The following is a 21,914-nucleotide window of genomic DNA, read 5'->3' on the forward strand; positions in this document are numbered from 1 at the left end:
GTGGGTGCTCGAGAGACGGAGCACCCACGGTATCCATCCATTACAAACAAACATGCAATGTGAACGTCTGGGATTGGGGAGAGCACTTAATGCTCTACTGAATAAGCACGAAGTCATGCCTTTAAATGAAAAACACTCTTTAATAATCAAAAAAATAAACGCTAATGAAGTAAACTTGTGACCATCAAAAATCGTTTATCGCCTGTAACTCCGTGATAACAGGACGTAACAGGAAGGCATTTGGCTGAGCAACGGAGGTTAATATGCTCTATATTTAGTCCAAATGATGTCTGTCTATCATCGTTGCACTCGGAGAAAACCAGAATGTTTAATTTGTCCTGCGTTTCTTCTACGGCTGCAAACGGGATTCACTCGCCGTTAACCAAATATTTCTTTATTAGGGCAGGGCAGGCATATTTCTGGCTATTAAATTATTTCTAAACCAGTCTGCTAAAGTTTGTAGTGAAGTCTGTGTAGGGTTTTCCAGCTCCATTTCTTTTTACGAGACACCCTGCTCACTTGAGACCTCTGCCGGTTGTTGCAACGTCGTTGCAGCGTCACTGGAAAAATACAAATTAAAGTCACGTGATGCTGCGTGATCCTGCGCACGGACCGCGAGGGATGCTGGCCAAGTCGAAGCACTGCCCACTGTAGTTCACTTTCAAAAGCAAGCAGAAATGTCAAGCTGGCAACAGGTCAAGTCTGACTGCTTACAATAGCTTACAGTATTATTAATCATTGTTTTTTTTATAAGAGCATTGCTGTTGAGAACTATATAGAATCAACTTAGATGCACCAGTATTTCTCAGTATGTGTGTCTCTCAGACTCTCTGGATGACTACTTGACAGAGAGAGAGAGAGAGAGAGAGAGACTTTTCAGCATGATTTGATATTGGAACTTGATATGTTGGTTGATTATGGCACACCATATATAATAACAATGTTGTGAAATAACAATGTCTTGTTTTATTAAGCACATGTTGGACTGTGATTGGTAATTCACCAGCCACCTCAACTTTCTGATGAGTCTTGAATTTCTATTAATTCTATTTTATTCTACTAATAAAATTTAGATAGTCATTGTTTATCAAAGGCAGTATAGCCTGTAAAAATGATTTTCAAAAGACCTCATTCAAAATCTTAGGCTTCACTGATGTTCCAAAAACAAAAAGCAGACCCAACAGTAAAACTGATTGTGTTAAGAAACAAATTTGAAACCAAGTCAGATGCAGTCAGGATGACACTCACCACCTAATCAATAGAAATGTTGTTCCAAGCGAATGTGCTGCTGCTGTGCTACTCCGCCCCCTATTAGTCCTCTATTAGAAGGCAAGAGTGTAGATTGTTGTGATCGTCTATTTGTGTAAGGTGGCACTCTGCATTTTCTACAGCATTGCCTTCAAACACACCACTTTCACTTACTTCTTTGTGGTCTTGAATCTTGTAGCATTTGCTTGGGATAAAGACATCAGTAACTAGATGTACCGCAGAGCGGTACAAAATATGACCGCCGCCCCGTCCAGCACATTTTTTCCACAAAAATAAATCACGCTGAAAGGCATATATGATTCTAACTGTCTCACTAAATTGCATTATGCACACTCAATTTTCACTGGTATCTGCTAGACAACAAGTACCAAAACATGATTAGTTCATAGATTTCACATGTAAAATTCATTTTATACAACCCCACCCCCATCTTGCCTGTTCATAATTCTGAGAAATTCTTGAATTGTGTGCATGTCTGCGTGTACATGTTTATGTTTATGTGTGTGGGTGTATGTGTGTGTGTGTGCCTGTGTATGTGCCTGTGTGTGTGCATGTGCATGCATGCGTGCATATGTCTACTGTTTGAGTATGTGTTATACATATGATTACTGTGAATGTATGTGTGTGCGTGTGTATCTGTTTATGCACATGTGTGCATATGGAATGGGTTAACATGACCCCTGTAGGCAAACATACAAAAAAATTGGTCATCCTAGGCCCTACGGTTCTCAAGATATTCACAGAAAACTCTGTTGGTGTACGGTCACTAAATGTACACATAAATTATTTTATTGTAAGGCCCCCCCATGAACGAAAGTTCACGAAACTTGGCATGCATTCGGAGGGTGTCATAATGATCCTGCACTTTCAATTTTGTGCAGTTTTGACCATGTCAGCCAGAGGTATTGTGATGAAAACACCTTATTTTTTGCTTTTTAATTTTTAACTAGGTGGCGCTATACATGAAAAAAGTGGTAATGGGATGGGTTGACATGGCCCCTTAAGACCAACATACAAAAGGTGGTCCTCCTAAGCCCTACGGTTCTCGAGATATTCACAGAAAACTGTCTCCGGCCACCTACAGTACAGGCTAGTTGGTGTATAGTAACATAAATTAATTTATTGTGTGGCCCCCCATGAACGGAATTCCACGAAACTTGGTGTGCGTTAAGAGGGTGTCATAATGATCCTACATTTTCAATTTCGTGCAGTTTTGACTTTGTTAGGTCACAGATACCTGCGATCACAACACCTCATTTTTACTTTTTTGTGTTTAACTAGGTGGCGCTATACATGAAATGAGTGGTTATGGAATGGGTTGGCATGGCCCCTTGAGATCAACATACAAAAAAAAGGTGGTCCTCCTAAACCCTACGGTTCTCGAGATATTCACAGAAAACTGTGTCTGCCCTACCCTCCTTTCGGGGGGTCCAGTCCACTGGGGGGCTACAGATCAAAATGAAAAACGATGGTTCCATGCTATCCATGTGGGGTTACATGCCCACCAAGTTTCGTGTACCCCGGTCTTTCAGTGTCCCGGGAATCCTTGACGGAAATTTGGCCATGTGAAAAATAAAAAAAAATAAAAAAATTTCACTAAACCTATATGACCGCTTCGCTGCGCGGCGGTCATAATAAGTGTTGTTGACTAAAATTCTATCTGTAGATTTTTTTCCAGCTGAAAATAAAAAATGTTTTGCTTAGATCTAAACTGAGCACATTTTATCGCTGACAATTTTCAGTTAGTTTTGAAGTAGGACTTCAACAAACTATGTTAAAAAGTTTACTTATTGGTGTGATGAGACAATTCAGTTGGTTCTCAACTGAGGATCAGCAAAAAACAGACCTTTCAAACAAGAAAGCGCATGTCCTTGATTCTAGTTTTAATGCTGACCTAATGAAACAATGACAGTGCAAAGTGAGCAACACTCTCTCTGACTTTTTAGTTAACTTCCTCATATTTAAAGTAAGTTTGGTTTGAGATATGCTTAAGCACACATCTTATAAAGTGGAACATGCATAAAGCAAAGCCTCTTTAAGCCAGTCTCACAGAACCACCTGGTTAGCCTTACTGAGATATCATGTGCTGTTGCAGCAGTCCCCCTCAGTCTCTCAGAACAGCAGTGTGGGACTAAGCTGAATAGGAGATGCACAAATCGAGAATGTCTGTTTTCAGTGACATCAGTGCTAACACTTGTTGTCTTTATCCAGTTAGGTGAACCATTATTCTTTTCTGTGTGTGTGTTTTTGTGTGTGTGTGTGTGGGGGGGGGGGGGGGGGGGGGGGTATACCAAGTTATGCTCTTGTTTTCCTCTTATTTGGTCTTTTAATTGAGAAGGCCTGAGGTGAAATTGCTCTACATGAGCCTTGTCATTTGAGAAAATATGACACGTCATTCATTCCCCTCCAGTCCCATCTCTCACCTTACTCTGTCTTCTGGCTTGTTTCTCTGCTCTTCCCCTCTTCACTCTGACAAATACCGCCAACACTTTTTGAAATGCTTGTGTGAGTTTCCAGCCTTGTCATGAAGGGTGAGATCAGAAATAATTCTTCACAATCCATTATTTGATGTGTCTCATGTGTCGCATTGTCATTATCTGTGCCAGGTGACTGAAAAGATAAAAAAACAAAATGTCACCTTTTCTGCCTCTGTGCCTTTATATATTACTCCATTCAACATGTGTGTCCAGGAGGAAGATTGCAAGGACCTCATGTAAACATGTCCTGTTTGCAGAATGGACTAGGAGAATTTTTACTTTATTAACTATGAATGTCTGAAAATGTGTACACCCTGAACACTCTGAGCAACCTCAAGCTTCTGAATAAGCGCTATGTTAAACTTACCACAGTGATAACACAAAGCAGTGAATTACCTATCGAGTCAAACATCCAAAAGATAATTGTCAGTAATGCTTAATTGCTTGTAATGCTCTTTGTAAGTAATTGCTTGCAAGGTCCCCATTAGATCACTAATATCCACAAGCTTTCTACCAGAGTATGGAATTGAATGAGTGGGTGTACTTGCACTTTTTAATACAAGGGTATTTCTCAGACATATAAGCCAATGTGATTGAAATGATTACTCATACACAGTAAATGTTTCAGTGGAGCCGTAATAGATGCCCTGATCAAGTAATATTCTTGATGTCTCTGACACAATATGAAGGCAAGTCTCTGACTCTGTCTGACATTCTGACTCACACCCATGACTGATTAAGAAACATAAGAACAACCCTTATGTGCCTGGCGCCCAGTGTTTGATCACAAAATCACGCCATTAAATGAGTGTATATGGACTTAGTCAGGGGGAAAACTTGCAAAAACTAGTTGAACCCCTTAAAAAAAATAGTATTTGAGGTTTTTGCATTTTTGCCATCCTTAGGGCATGTAGTCAACATTTCTTGATGATAACATCAAATTTAGGCGGTGGCAAATTTTTTATTGGCATATTTCCAAAATGGCCGCCGCTGGAGACGCTGAAAACCAAAAAAAATCCTATTTCAGGGTCTAATAGATCAATTTTGATGGTTTTGATACCAAACTATAGGTTTTCTGGGGTGGTTAGTTCATGAGGTTTATGAGTTTATGAGGTAACTGAAAAGGTCAGAGGTTAGGTTCATATTTTAATCGTCAGGGTGATGGTCAATTTGGGTCCAAAATCCAATAAAAAGCCATTATAGTAGAGGTCCTGGGTAAGATTTGTATGCACTTCATTTAGCGGAGAATATCTCAACTGTTATAGACTAATATGACCCCACTGAACAACATGGGATGTGTGCCAAAATCTCTACCCGGGACAAAAGTCCTGAAAATGACCACAACACATGACACTATTATCACACTACAGGTGAATGGCACTTTTTTCCCCCTTTATAGATATCCCCATACATACGTCTTTGTGTGCCTATTATACCACATAACAATTGTTCTGGCTCATCCGCAACTCAGGAGTGAAAAGATCAATATTACCACTTCATGATATCTGCATAGCGCTCACACATTGTCTCCCAGCACTACATGTGCTGACTGGGTGTGATACAACCAGCAAAATATCAACCAAACTTGCAGCTCTGAACACTGTCCACAAACCAGACAACTCTTTTCTGGTTCTCAATGTCAACTGTCCACAGCTAATAGAGTGCAAAACAAATGGCAGAAACATTCTTGGTCAAATGTCTCAAACCATCAACGGACATGGAGACATTTGACGACCTGCGCATTGCTGCGTTCGATAGTAATGCCCTTAAGATGGACTTTGAGAGGGCCGCTTGCACCTCAACTAATGCAAAAAAACATATACAAAGAGCCTATTCAACAGCAGCTTTGGGTCCAAACACCATTTACAGACACCACCTTGATCTTAAATGCAGATGCTTATGGTTTTGTAAGAAAGGGGAGTTTATTAATCCCTGAGATTGTAATCTCAAAACCTGAAGGTTTACCAGATCCCTGCTCGGGTGGCAAGTGTGCACACAAGAATGGGTGTCCCTGTCGGGTAGCTGGTATTCGTTGTTGCAAGTACTGCAAATGCATCACCATCCCCATACCTAGACTCTGTTGTGAAAGTTTTACCTTGCAACACAGGGAATAAACCTGTTGTTTTGTATTTTTCACTTTAACGTTCCAATGATAATAGCAAGGTTGGATATAAACTTTTTTTTGCCCCCAGGCAACATTGTACCATTGCGGAATGAAAATCAACATTTTACAGATATGAAGTTATAATAATACAAATTATCATAGGAAATCATCAAAATCACTGTTATGTACCAGTTAAAAACTCCATAAATCTCCCCAAACATTCTCCGGTACACACGGTATACACACACAACCACACACATATCTATGAGTTTGCACACCCATGCATACTCATGTATGCGTGCTGATGCACACTCATGCAAGTTACCTGCACCTGACTTGGGGCTACAGGGTACAGGGTAGCAAGTCTGCAGCTTCACCGCAACATCAAAAAGCCATGGATGTTGGTATAATAGTCAGGCCACATACTCAACCATAGCGATGGCATTCTATAAAACTTCATGAAGCACACTCATGCACTTCACATATACAGGTGCTTCCCTACTTAGAATATTTGGTATGGCCATATGCAAGTCCGTTATGGTTCAATGTTGCCTCAGGGCAACATGCGGTTTTTTGTCATTTCCTATGACACCTACATTGATATGTTATGAAAAGTTGTTGATAATACACCGGTAAATTAATATATAATTGAATATTCCATAGAAAATGCTTGGGGTCATTTTTCACCCCACGTATGGAAAGTGTGGTACTGATACAAAAAATGCAATTACTTAAAAATATACCAATTAGATACAAATCCAAATGGCCTCATGTCAAAGACAACCTATTTGAGGAATATATGGAAGATTAAACGATAACAATTTACACTGACCAAGATATTGCAAAAAAACAACCGCTGGGATCATTTTTGACCCCACTTACAGTATGCATCCCTTGTTTGCAGGGCTTGAAAACGAAATTATTTTTCAAACGTTCCGTTCCGAACGGTTCAGGTAGGCCTATGTTTAACGTTTTCGTTCTTGCATGCGTTCCGCCACAAACATATCGGTCCTGAACCGGTTCGGAACGCAAAATATCGTTCGTTCTTAAAGTTCCGGCAGTGTTTGGCGGGCCTATCAAGTCTATTTTTGTGAACTTTACCTTAGATGAGACGTAGGGGAGAGCCGGGACGATTGAAACACGGGACGAATGAAACAATCCAGTTTTCTCCGAGTGTGATGATGATAGACAGACGTCCTTCGGTCAAAACATAGAGCATGTTCTATCAGCCAAATATCTTCCTGCTATGTCATTTTATCACGGAGTTACTGGCGATAAACGAGTTTTGATGCGCAAAAGTAAACTTCATTAGTGGTTACATTTTTTCGATTATCAATGAGTGTTTTTCATTTAAAGGTTTGACTTAATGCTTATTCAGTAGACCATTTAGTGTTCTCCACAATCCCAGACTTTCATATCGCATGCTTGTTTACATGGAAAGCAAATCAAGCTGTAGTGACATATGTCTGTGTCGGGACGATTGAAACACGTGTTTCAATCGTCCCGACCAGGCTGTAACTCCATGTATTTTAATTAAATGCACAAATAGGTGTGTTTAAACAATTATTTATGGAGGTAAGACATAGAAAAACAGTTTTAGGAAGATGAAAATACATTTGGGCCCACCAGATAGGGGGTTGAGTTTCCCCATGTTATCCTATGGAGACTGAAGGCCGGTGGGTCGTTAAGCCTACTTATTTGGATGTGCATTGGCCTAACCCACCTAAAAACCTAGTGAAACGACATTTTCAACAATATAAACATGATATAAATGGGAAAGCTTACCGTTCTAGCTATAAACATGGCAGAATCATCCACAGGGCATGATATTTCAAAAACCGCTTCATACACGCTTCATGATGATGGCAATGAGTTGTTAACAGACATGCACAAAGACGTATAGCCCTGCAACAATATATCTAAAATAAAAACTTTTGGGAGTACCATTCATGATATGTAGTAAAATTTCGAAGTTGTTGGATGTTTATATGGCTTAAACTGTATGTTTCATTCGTCCCCTTATGTTGTTTCAACTGTCCCGACCAGGAGGGACGAATGAAACATTACGCACATCCCACATTTGTTGTAATAATTCCAAACGGTTTTGTTCAAAGCTGAAAATGCATCTGTATTTGACAGAGGACAGATGTAGGTTACTAGTGACCAAATATTAGCTTTCAGTGTGGTACGATCGCTATGTAAATTACGTTTAATTAAAAAGTGTTTCAACTGTCCCGGCTCTCCCCTACTCATTATTTCCCCTTGATTTAGCCTACCGTAGCTATGCCCAAAAATAATAAATCACAGGCAGCATCCAAAAACATTCAGATGGGCTATCCATCCCATAGCCAGACTTACTGTAGGCCTAACCTATGCCTATAAATAATTTCTTATCAAAAATATTTCTGGATACGTGCTAAACTCCTTACCTGATTGTAGCTTTTTTATCCATAGTTTTATCCATATGGAGATCTTCAAAGGCTTGCGCTATAATTCCAACCCTGTTTATAAACGAACCTGTCTGTTGCTGACAAGGCCTATCTCATATTTCCCGTTTAACTCTTCTACATAGAATAGGCTACAATTGAGCAAACATTTCAAATCCCGACTTTAAAACAACAAGGCGTGGACAGGCAAAATAGGCTATTACGCATAGGGCTACAAACAATTTCCAAATCAGTTTCAGTAGCCTACGCTACGAGCTGGCCTAAGATCCGAAGTGGCAGACGGATAGGTTACATTACAACAGCAAGACAAAATATACACATTTGGACCAAAGGTCCATTTATTCATTTTTTCTTTTTCAAACTGCAGAAATCAAATTATTAGGCTGTTCGCCTACAGTAGTTGGCTACATAGCGGCTTGTTAGCTCACATTAACAGTGTAGATGCGGGCTTGTTTTTCGCACAACCGGAAATAGTCTCCCTGACATAGGATATGCTTTTGTGAAATTTTATAAAATATATAGAGAACAAAAAAAAACGTTATTAACCGGTTTTGTGGATTTCAGAATAACGTTTCTGTTCCGGAACAGTTGAAGACCATTTTGTTTTCGTTTCCGTTTCCGCTCCTCGTAAAATTCCGTTTTCGGTTTTCGTTTTCGTTCCTTGAACCGGTTCGGAGCCCTGCTTGTTTGTATACAATTCATTTTCCATTCAATACAGCACAAAACACAATTAAAAATATCAAACCAGAATTATAGCTGCACTTTACCGACATTGAGGATTAAAAACATTACACTCCGGATGACATCTCAATATCTTATCTGAAACCAATATCTGCTACCAGACGAAAGAAGACATATCCCTGACTAACTTGCTTCAGAAGACAGCTGGACGAAAGTCCCGACCAAAGAATCACTTGTGAGCTAACTTACAATAACAATGTCAACATCATTTCATACAGAAAAGCTGAAAAGCTGAAAAACGAGACCATGAGTTTGATAAAAAAAAAAAACTGTTTACCTTTATTGAGGCAATGGGACAGGCCTATGTACTGGATGTACAGATCCATGTTGCCTGTCTAAAAAAGCGTATTACTGTCACAGGTGCTACTAGTGAAGGGAATCGTGTAATTTTAGGAACGGTTCATATAGATTTTTGCAACTGGTGATTTTTTACTTGCTAGGACCCCACTGAATACAAAACAACCTGTTTCCAATTTTTTTCTTCATTTTCAGTGCCAAAATTCAAGATGGCGGACAATATGCAGAAAAATAATATAAAGGCTTAAAGTGGTCAACTTTTTGATAAATATACCCTAATAAGGTAGACAAGTGAGATACAGACTATTTTCAAAAGATGTATTGCATCATTTGCCAAGAAATTTGAAAAAAAAAAAAATGGAGAAAAAGAAAATCTTGTTTCATTATTGAAGACTTCAACAAAACATTGTCATTGTCACTCAAGTATTTATCCTCACTGTCACTATCTTTTTAATATTGGTGCACATCTCCTCAGAGCCTTCACACCTGCAAAGTTGTGTGAATGGTAAGTTGTTACTCTTGCAAGAACACCTTCTACTGCATTGGCTGGTAAGACAACAGCACTTCACAAGCTCCACAACAGCCTCTGGTGCAGGTGGAAGTTTTGACAGAACAGGAGCCCATTACCCATCAATAATTTGTCTCCATCCCAGTGATAGTGAGTCAAGAATCTTTTAAGTTGAGATATAGTCCTCTGTCATCTAAAATAAAATGGTAATTATCTAACATATGGTAATTTATCGGATTTTTACTCAAAATGACCTTGCCGCTGACCTTGAGAATGTAACTCTGACCTTGAAATGACCTTCAATTATTTGACCTCTGACCTTTTCAGTTACCTCATAAATGAACTAACCACTCCAGAAAACCTATAGTTTGATATCAAAACCATCAAAATTGATCTATTAGACCCTGAAATATGATTTTTTTTTTGTTTTCAGCGTCTCTAGCGGCGGCCATTTTGGAAATATGCCAATAAAAAAAATTGCCACCGCCTAAATTTGATGTTATCATCAAGAAATGTTGACTACATGCCCTAAGGATGCCAAAAATGCAAAAACCTCAAATACTATTTTTTAAGGGGTTCAACTACATTTGCTCCTGACTAACTGGCCATGCCTTTAATGTCTTTAAATTTTGCGCCTCTGACCATCTTTCACATGGCTTCATATTGGTTCGAGACATTGCAGAAAAAGGGAACCCAGGATACCTGTGGGGCCAAGACTAGGTAGCCAATATAATACAAATCTGTTATGTTGAGTTTGACAGACCTAATTTGGAAATTAAATTGTACATCTCCATCTCACAACACAGTTGTACTCAAATTTCTCATTCAATTTTTCAACCTGGCATATTTCAGAGGTTAATGCTTTTACAGCAAAGGTAAAGTCCCTCCACAACATTGTTTTATTAGTTTATGTGCTTTAGAGGCCAAATGAAATCATGTTTTCCAACTGTGGGGATTTCTTTGCCTTCACAATCTGTTAAGTTCTCGTTTATACACCTGCACCTTGCTCTGTACTTGAAATTTTACATTCTGCAGTGTCTACAGCTAGAAACAGCATGAAACATGGTGTTTTACCAGCCTTGAATGGTAATACAAAGCAATTTAGAACCCATAATAATTATATTGGAGAGGGGGCAGGCATTCAATGTTCAATTATCTACCTGTAGGTATTTGTGAATGGAGTTTTGCGCAGGAGGGGATGTTATGAATCTGAAAGACCATCTATCATGTGGTGTTGAACATTTCAGATACTGTAGAGAACAGCAGTGCATCCAAGGTACTTGAATTCACCAACTCTAGAGTACATATCACAACTTGCCCTATTCATATTCCTAGCTTATATAAGACCATTAAAATATCCCTTATATAACATTTATTTATATATTTATTTATACAACATTTAGAAGCCAGATTCAGTTCAATAGTAAAAGTGTAATGAGTTAAACTAAGATGCAAAGGACACATTTTTACAACATATATATATATATATATATATATATATATATATATATATATATATATATATATCACACATGGGGCCTATAGTTAGCACCATAAACTACTACAACTACTACTGTGACGACCCTCTGCTCCCCCTGCTGTCTGTGTAGAGGCCCATGCATCGACTGTGGGGTTGTTAATTGACTGATTGCACCTGGAGTGGGCGTGGTCTATATAAGCCTGAAGATCAACTTCACTTGTCTCTGACTCTGTCTGACATTCTGACTCTTGGGGCTGTATTTTGCACGCTGGCGCATGGCGTAAAACTCGTTTTCCACCCGGAGCGAAGTTTAATTCCTTATTTTGCACGTTTAATTTTTAAACAATGTGCCCAGGGGTGTGGCAATTAACAACTTAGGGAGTGGCTTAGCGCATTGTCTAAAAATTGCTATTGTACACCTGGTCAGAGGTCTATGGCGAGTTGTTTATATGTTATTTTAAGAGCGCATTGTCAACAGTCATATTGGCGGGTGCACCTATCATCCTTGAACGCACACCAGCGCACGTCCATGCAAAACATTACAAATTGCACGATTACAATAGGAAACATAATTAGAATAAAGGTATTACGAAATACTGTACATCTCATGATGAGTATTATTCACCATCATTTGCAAATTGGTAATGACGGTTAAAAGTTATTAGGGGAGAGGCAAGAGACACGTATGGAGCACAGCTGAAGACGCACTGTCACGAGATATAAAACATCCTGTCCTGCAAAATCGCGAGAGAAAAGCTCCCGAATCCCGTCCCGCTCCCGTTTCGTTCCCTATGTTGTCTAAAGCATTGGCTCCCAAAGGATCTAGGCCTCTTTAAAGTTAATGACAGTCTCCTCACATTCCATCTAATTTCGGATTTAAAATGCACAAAAGTGCATTAGAAAAGCTATCATTTAAATGGACATGGAAACGCTATTTCCTCTTTCTAATCCGGCGAACTTCACTACAGTAAAGCTGCATTGCCATTTATTAGCTAGTTTCCCATAACAACTACCACATAGTCGAGGTGACGACGAGGGTTATTAAGATCGACTTTGAACACAATGGCCATACAACTTGACAATTACACTGTATCATAGTGTTAATTTGTTGAGTAAAGCTACACATGTTTAGATTGATTTTGCTACCATGTGTGTTTATTCCTGCCGTTACAAAAACCAGCATAACCGATAAAGTCAGCATTAGCTCACGTTGATATGGCAATAGAAAACACCTTCAGTTTTCGGTGTAGTCGCTGAAGCTGATTGATTGGCTTGTGAACACGGCAGCTGCTTTGTATTGCTCTGATAGGCTACTCTGCGGCTAGCAGTAGCCAATCAACAAACGTATTGTGAGTTGTAAGTGGTTCACTTTTCTTGCAATCTTTGGGTGCACTCACCGCAAGTTTTAATTTCATCTCCAGCTTCGTTCCCCTCCCGCCCGCTCCCGTTGATTTCTGCCCGTCCCGTTCCTATCACGTTACCAACAGTGAAATTGACTCCCGTACCGCAGGACTCCCGCGGGAATACCGTGACCCGCGAGAGTCCCGAAAAATTGTCACCCTCTAGTGTTGGCCTCCATTTCATGTTTGCTGCCCACACGGGCCTGGGCCGTAACACTCTTCTAACAAATATGCATATGCCCATAGACCTCTCCAGAATAAGTTCCGCCTCATAACTTCTGTATCCATCCAACTTCCTGGCGTCGATTGTCTATGGGAAATAACATGGCGTTTTGAAAGATCGTACCTGTCAAACTCTGTAGGTGACAAAGTAGAAAAAGCTGCTGGGCAGATTGGCCTACACACTTCTGCCATCTAGTTTCCACTGGATTTTTTTATTTTCGGTGCCGTTTAAGTAGTATAGTCTATAGTATACTACTTAAACGGCACCGACAATCAAAAAATCCAGTGGAAACTAGATGGCAGAAGTGTGTAGGCCAATCTGCCCACCAGCTTTTTCTACTTCGCTACCTACAGATGTTTTACCGGTATGATATTTCGAAACGCCATGTTATTTCCCATAGACAATCGACGCCAGGAAGTTGGATGGATACGGAAGTTACGGAGGCGGGACTTATTCTGGAGAGGTCTATTGAGGCATATGAATATTTCAATATCACTGCAAACAAAATATTTTTATCACGCCATCATTCACCTTATTTAAAGGCCGTACTCAATAATGATGTGTCACTAGAGTTGCTTGGGAAAGGATAATGCTTTTTGTCCAAGCCCTGTGTTCTATGAAGTACTAAATGCACACCTAAATAACAATGGAATACTGCATAAAATAAATCTTTCGTTTTCATCTGATATTACCTGCTCTCCTCATAGTCTGCTATCCTGTTCTCTGCTGTATCCTTCAGACATCACAGACAATTTTCACTTTGAATACCATGACTCATGTAATGAGTTGTGGTATTTGACTCTGGAAATGACAACTGGGATGAATACCTGCTTGTTATCATCTTTTGGTGTCTATCTCACAGCTTTCTCTGAGTCAATGAGAGCTAATAGACACAGCATAATATATGCAAATAAAGTAAATATGGGAGTGTGAAAAGCTTTTTTGATGTTTAGAGTACATTATGCTATCTAAAAACTCTCTTCAGCAAAAGAGATTGAAGTCCAGGAACTTGTAGAGCAATTCTTCAAAATTGCATCAGAAAACAAGGAATGAGAAAGAAGTAACTTTCATAAAGGTGGGTCGTCTATAATGTACATATGGAAATATAAATAAAACATACATGACACTGAGAGAAATGTCCCATACCTATTTCAAGTTTACAATATAACTCAAAAAAAGTGAAAATGGATTTCAAAGTGGATCCTTACTAAGTTATACACTTAAAACACAGAGGGTGGAGAGTAGGAATACATATTAATCCAGCTTGCATAGCCTGTATGCGTGAGGTTAGAAAACAAGGTGAAATGGACTGTTAGAGCTAGGTAATGGAAAACCTTTTATTGAACACATCCATTTTTAAAGAGATAGATTTCAGCTGCACCTATTGCCACGGGATGCTTGAAAGCTATTACTATAATGCGACTCCTCCAAAGATTATTTATTCATCTCGAAATAGGTGCAAGAAGCAGTTGCTGCAAGGTGCATTAGCATGTCCAGTGGCAAGACAGATCACAGCACCACGTCTTTATTTAGGCCAGCCCAGCACAACGTTGCCATGTGCAGAATAGAACTGTTGCTGTTGTTTGAGATGCCTCTGCTCTCCTGGTTTCATTCTGTTTTATGGGCAACCTGCTTTTCTGTCTAATGTATGTCCATAAACGGAACTAACCATTATGTTAGTATATTCCCTCAGGAAGGCATTGGAAAACTATGGCTCATAGCACACAAGCTGATATGGGTGTCTACATTTTAAACTAATATAAATATCAGAATGCCCACTGGTACAATATCAACTTGAACCCACACATAGAAGGCACTGGGAGCAGTGGGGTGTGTGTTGTCACATGCATTACAAGGCATCTCTGGGGTAATTTGCTCTAATATATTTACCAATGCTTTCAGAGCAAGAAAATGATTCTGCCCCAGAGAATGTATCACCTTACAAATTACATGACTCTTGGGGCCATATTTATCAAATCAATTCTTTGCACAACATCCACAGCCTGTGCAGCCTGTCACTTTCATTCAAATGAATTCTGACACTCTCCCACACTAATCTTAGAGTTAGCCAGGTCGGGCATAACACATCACATTTATATTTTCGTATATTAATCATTCACAACTGAAGCCGATGACAAAACAAAGACGAAAGGTAAGGAGAGTAATGTAATTTATGAAGGACAAAAATAGAGAAATGAAAGTTAAAATGTTAATGAGGTCATGCTGGTACTCATATTAGAATTAGAGCATCTAAAATAAATGACAATTTTAATACCATCACTCATCCAAGACCTTTTTGTTCAGAAAATATTTAAGAACATGGTCAAATTACAGGACAAATAAGCTTAAATTGATCCAGCAGGTGAAAGTTAGCCAGGTCCTACAGTATTAGTCATACTTGATATGAAAGGTTAGCAGTGCAACAAAACAGCTACTATGTACAGTCACACAAATAATGCATACTTTTACAACTTTCACACTGTTCTGACTAGTACAGTGTCTAGATTTTAGGAAAGTGAAGTGGTTCTGGTTCAGTCAAATGGAATGTTTAGTGACGGATCACTGTCTTGTATATTGTTTGTTACATTGGGAAATGTTGCCAACTCTAGCATTGTAATGGGCATAGACTTTATGTTAACTTTGGTTAGGCTGGATGAATGATCACATTGATCAGGGATTCCTAATGTTATTTCCTACTTTGCCTAACCTTTACAAACTGCTAATCAACCGCATTTGCAGTCAGGAAACAATGTATGTTTACCTTTGTATAAATACACATTCTTCTGACTGCATTTTTTATGTTTCCAGACGTCCACAGCCCCTTTCAATTTTGAAACTAATATTCCTCTTGTTGCTGATTGGCCCGCCATGCTGGTGGCTGTTGGAAACGTAAAACCATTAAGAGAAGCCAGAGTAGTATCTCTGTCTCTGTGAGATGAAAATGAGCGGGGATATTAGGCAGGCAGGACCAGGCTAGGTCTACGCTGTATACCCACTTAAAATATGCAAGGATACGTATTAACATACTTTTGTGACAGAAAATCTTTCAATAAGACAGCCTGCCCCACCCTTCCACCTGCACTACAGGCTACATTTCAAAAGCCAGAGAATGTGGCTACATACAACTGGTGCTGCACATGTTTCTAAAATATTAAAATGAAATAAAACTCTCTGTGTTTGAAACCAAAACATAAAAAGTCTGATATGCCAGAAACTGAATATTCCATGTTGCCCCCAGCAGAACACAAGCTTGCATTACAATCTGAGTAACATTAACAAACACAATCTCATACACATCAGGGTGCATGATACAGAAGTGTAATTTATGTTGTGTGTGGTAGTGTAACAGTTTTCATAGTTTTAACCACAAAAACCTGTCTACCTACTCAACAGCCTAGTTACCAACACCTTATCAGTTGCAGCATTTTCTCCCTCCATATAACATCTTGTGGTGGTGCAAAAGGCATTATATTCCCAGAGTTGGATCTGGGAGTACAAGTCTTCCTCAGAACTGAACATAGTCTACTAAAAGAAGTGGAGCAAGAGTAGATGGAATGTAGCTGTTTGTAGTGAAAACTCACTCCAGAGAGGTGTTACAGTCGAATTGTATCTAGTGAATGCTACTAAAGGATAATTGGTTTTGAGCCTGATGTTAAAGAATCATTAACATCAGTCTACATTCTAGTGGGAAAGAAAGACTATGACCCACATCTGAGTACTGGAGACTAGGAACTGAAAGTTATTTCAGTCTTGTGACGTTGCCTTGAGGTTAAAGTTTCCAAGTGTAGGGATCTTTCATTCATGTAATAGTGGAGGTAACTTGAGATGGGAGATGGTCATCTTGATCTTTAAGGCTGATCCTGGTCTGAAGAGGAAGTGCTATACTCATAGGAGTGTGGAGTGCTACAGTATATGTGGTAGAGATATCTGTAGGAGTAACTGGAGGCAGAAGGTAATGGACAGTGGTGCAGAGTTTGTGACAGACACTTGAGCTTGGGATGTAAGCATGGAGAAATGGGGATTAACTCTAGTGGCTGGAGGTCCAGAGAAAAGTCACATGCAGGGTATCCGACAGAAAAGGCTGAAGGCAGACTGTGTGAAGCTCCAGGCTTATAGATGCAGTATTACAGATGACGTGGAAGAGGAATATTCTACTATTTTTCATGCTTGCTCAGTTCTGTTCAGTTTTATTGTGAAATTGATATTGTCTCAAGGAAAGTTACAGTCCTGAGCCTGAACCATATAGAGCCAGCACTAAAGCAATGGTGGCAAGTAAAAACTTACCTTGAGTAGAACTCCGCTAAGGCCAGACCTGTCTCTGGGCTGCCCAAGAAGAGCGACTGAAACAGGGGTTGGTGGAGGTAAGAAGACACAATTGAAAGCAAGTAGATGAATTCTCAGGATACGTACGTTAACATACATGAGGCCTGTATACATGATGCATGCAAGATTGAATAGAAATTAAAGTCCGTATTCAAAGTATTGGATATAGAACAGCGTAGGATTATTTTGCTCATAAGGTTGCTATGAGGATAAGCTCTGGTGGTGTTATCTATGGATGTAGGTGGATCCGGTCTAGTTCTATAGTTAGCCAGGTTATCTGGATCGAAGTAAGTTTTGTTTGAGAGATGGGTTGATCATCATTTAAATTATTGGTTTAGTCAGAATTTTTTTTTTTTTTTTTTTTTTTTTCGCATGCCCAAATTTCCGTCAATGATTCCCGGGACACTGAAAGACCGGGATACACGAAACTTGGTGGAAATGTAACCCCACATGGATAGCATGGAACCATCGTTTTTCGTTTTGATCTGTAGCCCCCCCGCTGAATTGGACCCCCTGAAAGGAGGGTAGGGCAGACACAGTTTTTTTCTGTGAATATCTCGAAAACCGAAGGGTTTAGGAGGACTATTTTTTTTTGTATGTTGATCTCAAGGGGCCATGTCAACCCATTCCATAACCACTCATTTCATGTATAGCGCCACCTAGTTAAACACAAAAAAGTAAAAATGAGGTGGTGTAATTGAAGGTATCTGTGACCTAACATAGTCAAAACTGCACGAAATTGGAAGTGTAGGATCATTATGACACCCTCTGTATGCACGCCAAGTTTTGTGGAATTCCGTTCATGGGGGGCCACACAATAAATTAATTTATGTTACTATACACCAACTGGCCTGTAGGTGGCCGGAGACAGTTTTCTGTGAATATCTCGAGAACCGTAGGGCCTAGGAGGTCCACCTTTTTTTTGTATGTTGGTCTTAAGGGGGCATGTCAACCCATCCCATTACCACTTATTTCATGTATAGCGCCACCTAGTTAAAAATTAAAAAGCAAAAAATTAGGTGTTTTCATCACAATATCTCTAGCTGACAAGGTCAAAACTGCACGAAATTAAAAGTGTAGGATCATTATGACACCCTCCGAATGCATGCCAAGTTTTGTGTACTTTCGGTCAATGGGGGCCCTACAATAAAATAACTTATGTGTACATTTAGTGACGTACACCAACAAGGATTCCCGGGACACTGAAAGACCGGGGTACACAAAACTTGGTGGGCATGTACCCCCACATGGATAGCATGGAACCGTAATTTTTCGTTTTGATCTGCAGCCCCCCCGCTGGACTGGACCCCCCGAAAGGAGGGTAGGGCAGACACAGTTCTCTGTGGGCAGACACAGTTCTCTTTTATGGTATGTTGGTCTCAAGGGCCCACATCAACCTGGCTCATAATCACTCATTTGTGATTTGCACACACACCCCCCCGGTAAAAAATTAAAATGCAATATTATTCTGCTTTAATCGCCCCTATCTTCAGTTAAGATGTTCAGAACTGCACCAAATTTTATGTGTATGATTGACCTGGCATTCTCTGGGGGTCTGGGGGTATGCCAAGTTTCGTAGAATTTCATCCATGGGGGGGTCTAAAAAAATTATGTTATGTGTACATTTAGTGACTGTACACTCATTGGCCTGTAAATGGCGGTGCACACATATAAACATGCACACACACAGGCACCCACATACTATCGGTATTAGAACGGCCGATACATAATTACAAATTCAGTAGTATCAAAAGAAAGCCAAAATAAATATTCATCATCATCATCATGGCTGCATTTTCAGTATTGGCGATAAGTAGTCGTTTGTCCACTAGATGGCGCATCGTTGCAGTGAGACGTAATTTTGTTGGAAGTTAAAAGTGGGTTGGGGAAAAACAATGGACACTTCCTACAAGGACTGTAATTTACCGCAGCGAACATCTAATAAGGACAGGACGATGTTCACATGAAGTGTAATTCCCATTTCTTCTTGAAGCCGAAATAAATCTGAGGATGTTTATCGGACATGCTTGGTTTTTACTGCAGGTACGTTAATCTTGTAATATCAATAAGGACCTAGGTAATGTTACCGTTAGCGTTGGTTGAGTGATGGAGGCCCATTTGATTGATTGCATTTGTAGAAAACTATAAATGCGGTTATACCAAGCAAATTGATAGCAGCACTGTTTGTATCTTTCGACTGTCATTTATTGCACGTGCTACAAAATCATTCTGTGCAATGGAAGATTTACCAACGTTACACCGGTCTGATACAGTTTTGCCTATACATGCGTGAGACTGAGACGCCTGTTTATTTTGTTTTAAGTGCGTGCAGGGTGTGAGAGGGGAATCGATGTGCTTTGATTCCAGCTTGGTAGTTGTAGTCTGTGAAATTAAAAAGCACGTGTGTGTGAAGTATCCAAACAATGACACCTTCATTTCATTATGGCTGCTTTTAGCAACACACCTTAAGCTACTGTGTAGTGGGTCCCATTTAGAAGTGGCTACTTCATTCGCGCTTTCCTTGACTCATGGAGCTGCGTGAATGTTATTACAACTTTTCGCCACGATATGGCAGTTTAAGTCCGCTTGATACTGTAAGTCGAAAGCCATTGGTTTCCAAAGGAGATTTTATTTGTGTCGCCAGCATAGCCTATTGACAATTTATGTTGTAAATAGGCCTTCCTTATAATCCTACCTGTAGCTTAGGGAAGCTAACAGCTTTCTATTAGGATCTAGTTTGTTAGTTACAGTTTTGTCATAACTCCCTAATGCATTTTTGCATTTAGAATAGCCAGAGCGTGTATATCTCAATCTGAAAATTAAACAATATCGGGTGCCTATGGACTAGGCTGGGTGAACCCAGCCTGATCTGCCCGCTATTTATTTTTTGATTTCTTAAAAGATTGAGCTTGGTCTGATGAAAGCCAGACTAGCCATGGACCTCAGTTACACAATGCAAGGGAACATGAATCAGCCTATATTTGCACGAACAATAACGGACAAAAGCTCTTCAACTTTGGCCCGTTAAAATGTGTATGAACAGTCTAGCGACGCATTTCATCAAGGCCCATTTGGACATGTCAGTTATTTGCACCACTGGTTAGATGTAAAACAGCATTTCAGCAAAACAGCAAAATCCATCCATCCAAAAATGACCTTTGTTTTTGATAGCTGTTGAAAACGGCATGGAACTGACAGAGATGTTTTTGTTTATAAATACATAAAAATAAATAAATAAATAAATAAATAACATTATGCTGATACCTTTTGCTTTTCCCAAATACAATGTAGCCTACAGGTGTAAGTGACCTTTCATCAATCCAGTTGCAATGGATGAACTGTGATGAACTGCCCTACTTGTGATTGTTTAGAGATTTTAAAGGTTTTATAACAATGCTACATCTTCTTTGGCTATTCTACAATCTATTCACCTTTTCAGCACCAGTAGGCTACTTTCTGTGCAGCCGCACACACACACTCAGGCATGCCAAACAAGCATACACAAAAGTTTCAAGAGTGGGGGATGGAGTAAAATATGGAGACAAATTGAAGTGTGATTTATTTTCGCGGAATGGATGTACAGGACTGAGCGGCGGTCATATTTTGTACCGCTATGCGGTACATCTAGTTGTAGTAGGCATACATATCAAGTGGTAGGCCTATATACAATATGTACAACAATGTAATTACTGTTGGTGCCTCCTAGAGTTGGCTGTAGACATTAATGTTTTACATGCATATAAATCTACAGGTATTTTGGGATTTATTTGGGGTGTAAATACACATTGTGGCAATCAACTTCCCCTCAGTGGGTGTTGCAAGTCTTCAGAGAGAGGCCCTCCGATAAGCTGACTTTCTGACCTCCATGCCAAAGACTGAGAAATGTGTGTCCATGTTAAGATTAATTTTCCTGCCGTACATCTGCAATACAATAGCATAGGAAAGTAGAGAATATTTTTTTTATATAATTTCACACTGCAGTTGAAGGGAAACCAACTACCTGTCTGAATACCACTTTCACATTATCAGAGAGAAAAAAAGATCTCAAGGCATTACAGTCAGTGGCAACACCTTGGAGATGCCAAGAAAAGCAGTTGAGTGACATGTTAAGCATAAAAGATAAATTACTTTTCAATTAGTTTTATTCACATTTTAATGGCATCAGACATTAGTGTGTCCACCAAAAAAAAATGTAGTGAAAGCTTTCATGCAGATCTAGAAAAGGACAAGCTGTGACCTAGAAACAACACAATATTGGTTTGCCTTCGCCACAGACCAAGACAAAGAAGGGATAAAGGGGGTCTTTTCATGTGTGAAAACTGTGATACTCTGTAAGGATTCTGTAATAGTCCATGCAATTTATATTCTGTGTTGGTTTCTGTCTTCCAGCTAAAACAAATATTCCATAGGGTTGTCAGCAAAAGTGTTGGTGGAGGAATTAATAGACTCCCCATGTTGTCACTTGTGCTGTATTTCCACTGACCGCTCTCCCTGCGAGAGAGGCAGAGGCTGATTAAATTTGATAGAAGGCGAGGAAGGGGAATATGTACACAGAGGCATCTGAGAAAATTATCTGCAGGGGACTTTTCAGCACAAAGAATTATGTTGGCTGACGTGATTTTGCTTATTGTAATCTGAAAAATAC

This window comes from Alosa sapidissima, chromosome 20 (genome assembly GCF_018492685.1).
Source record: "Alosa sapidissima isolate fAloSap1 chromosome 20, fAloSap1.pri, whole genome shotgun sequence".
Classification (NCBI taxonomy): domain Eukaryota; kingdom Metazoa; phylum Chordata; class Actinopteri; order Clupeiformes; family Clupeidae; genus Alosa; species Alosa sapidissima.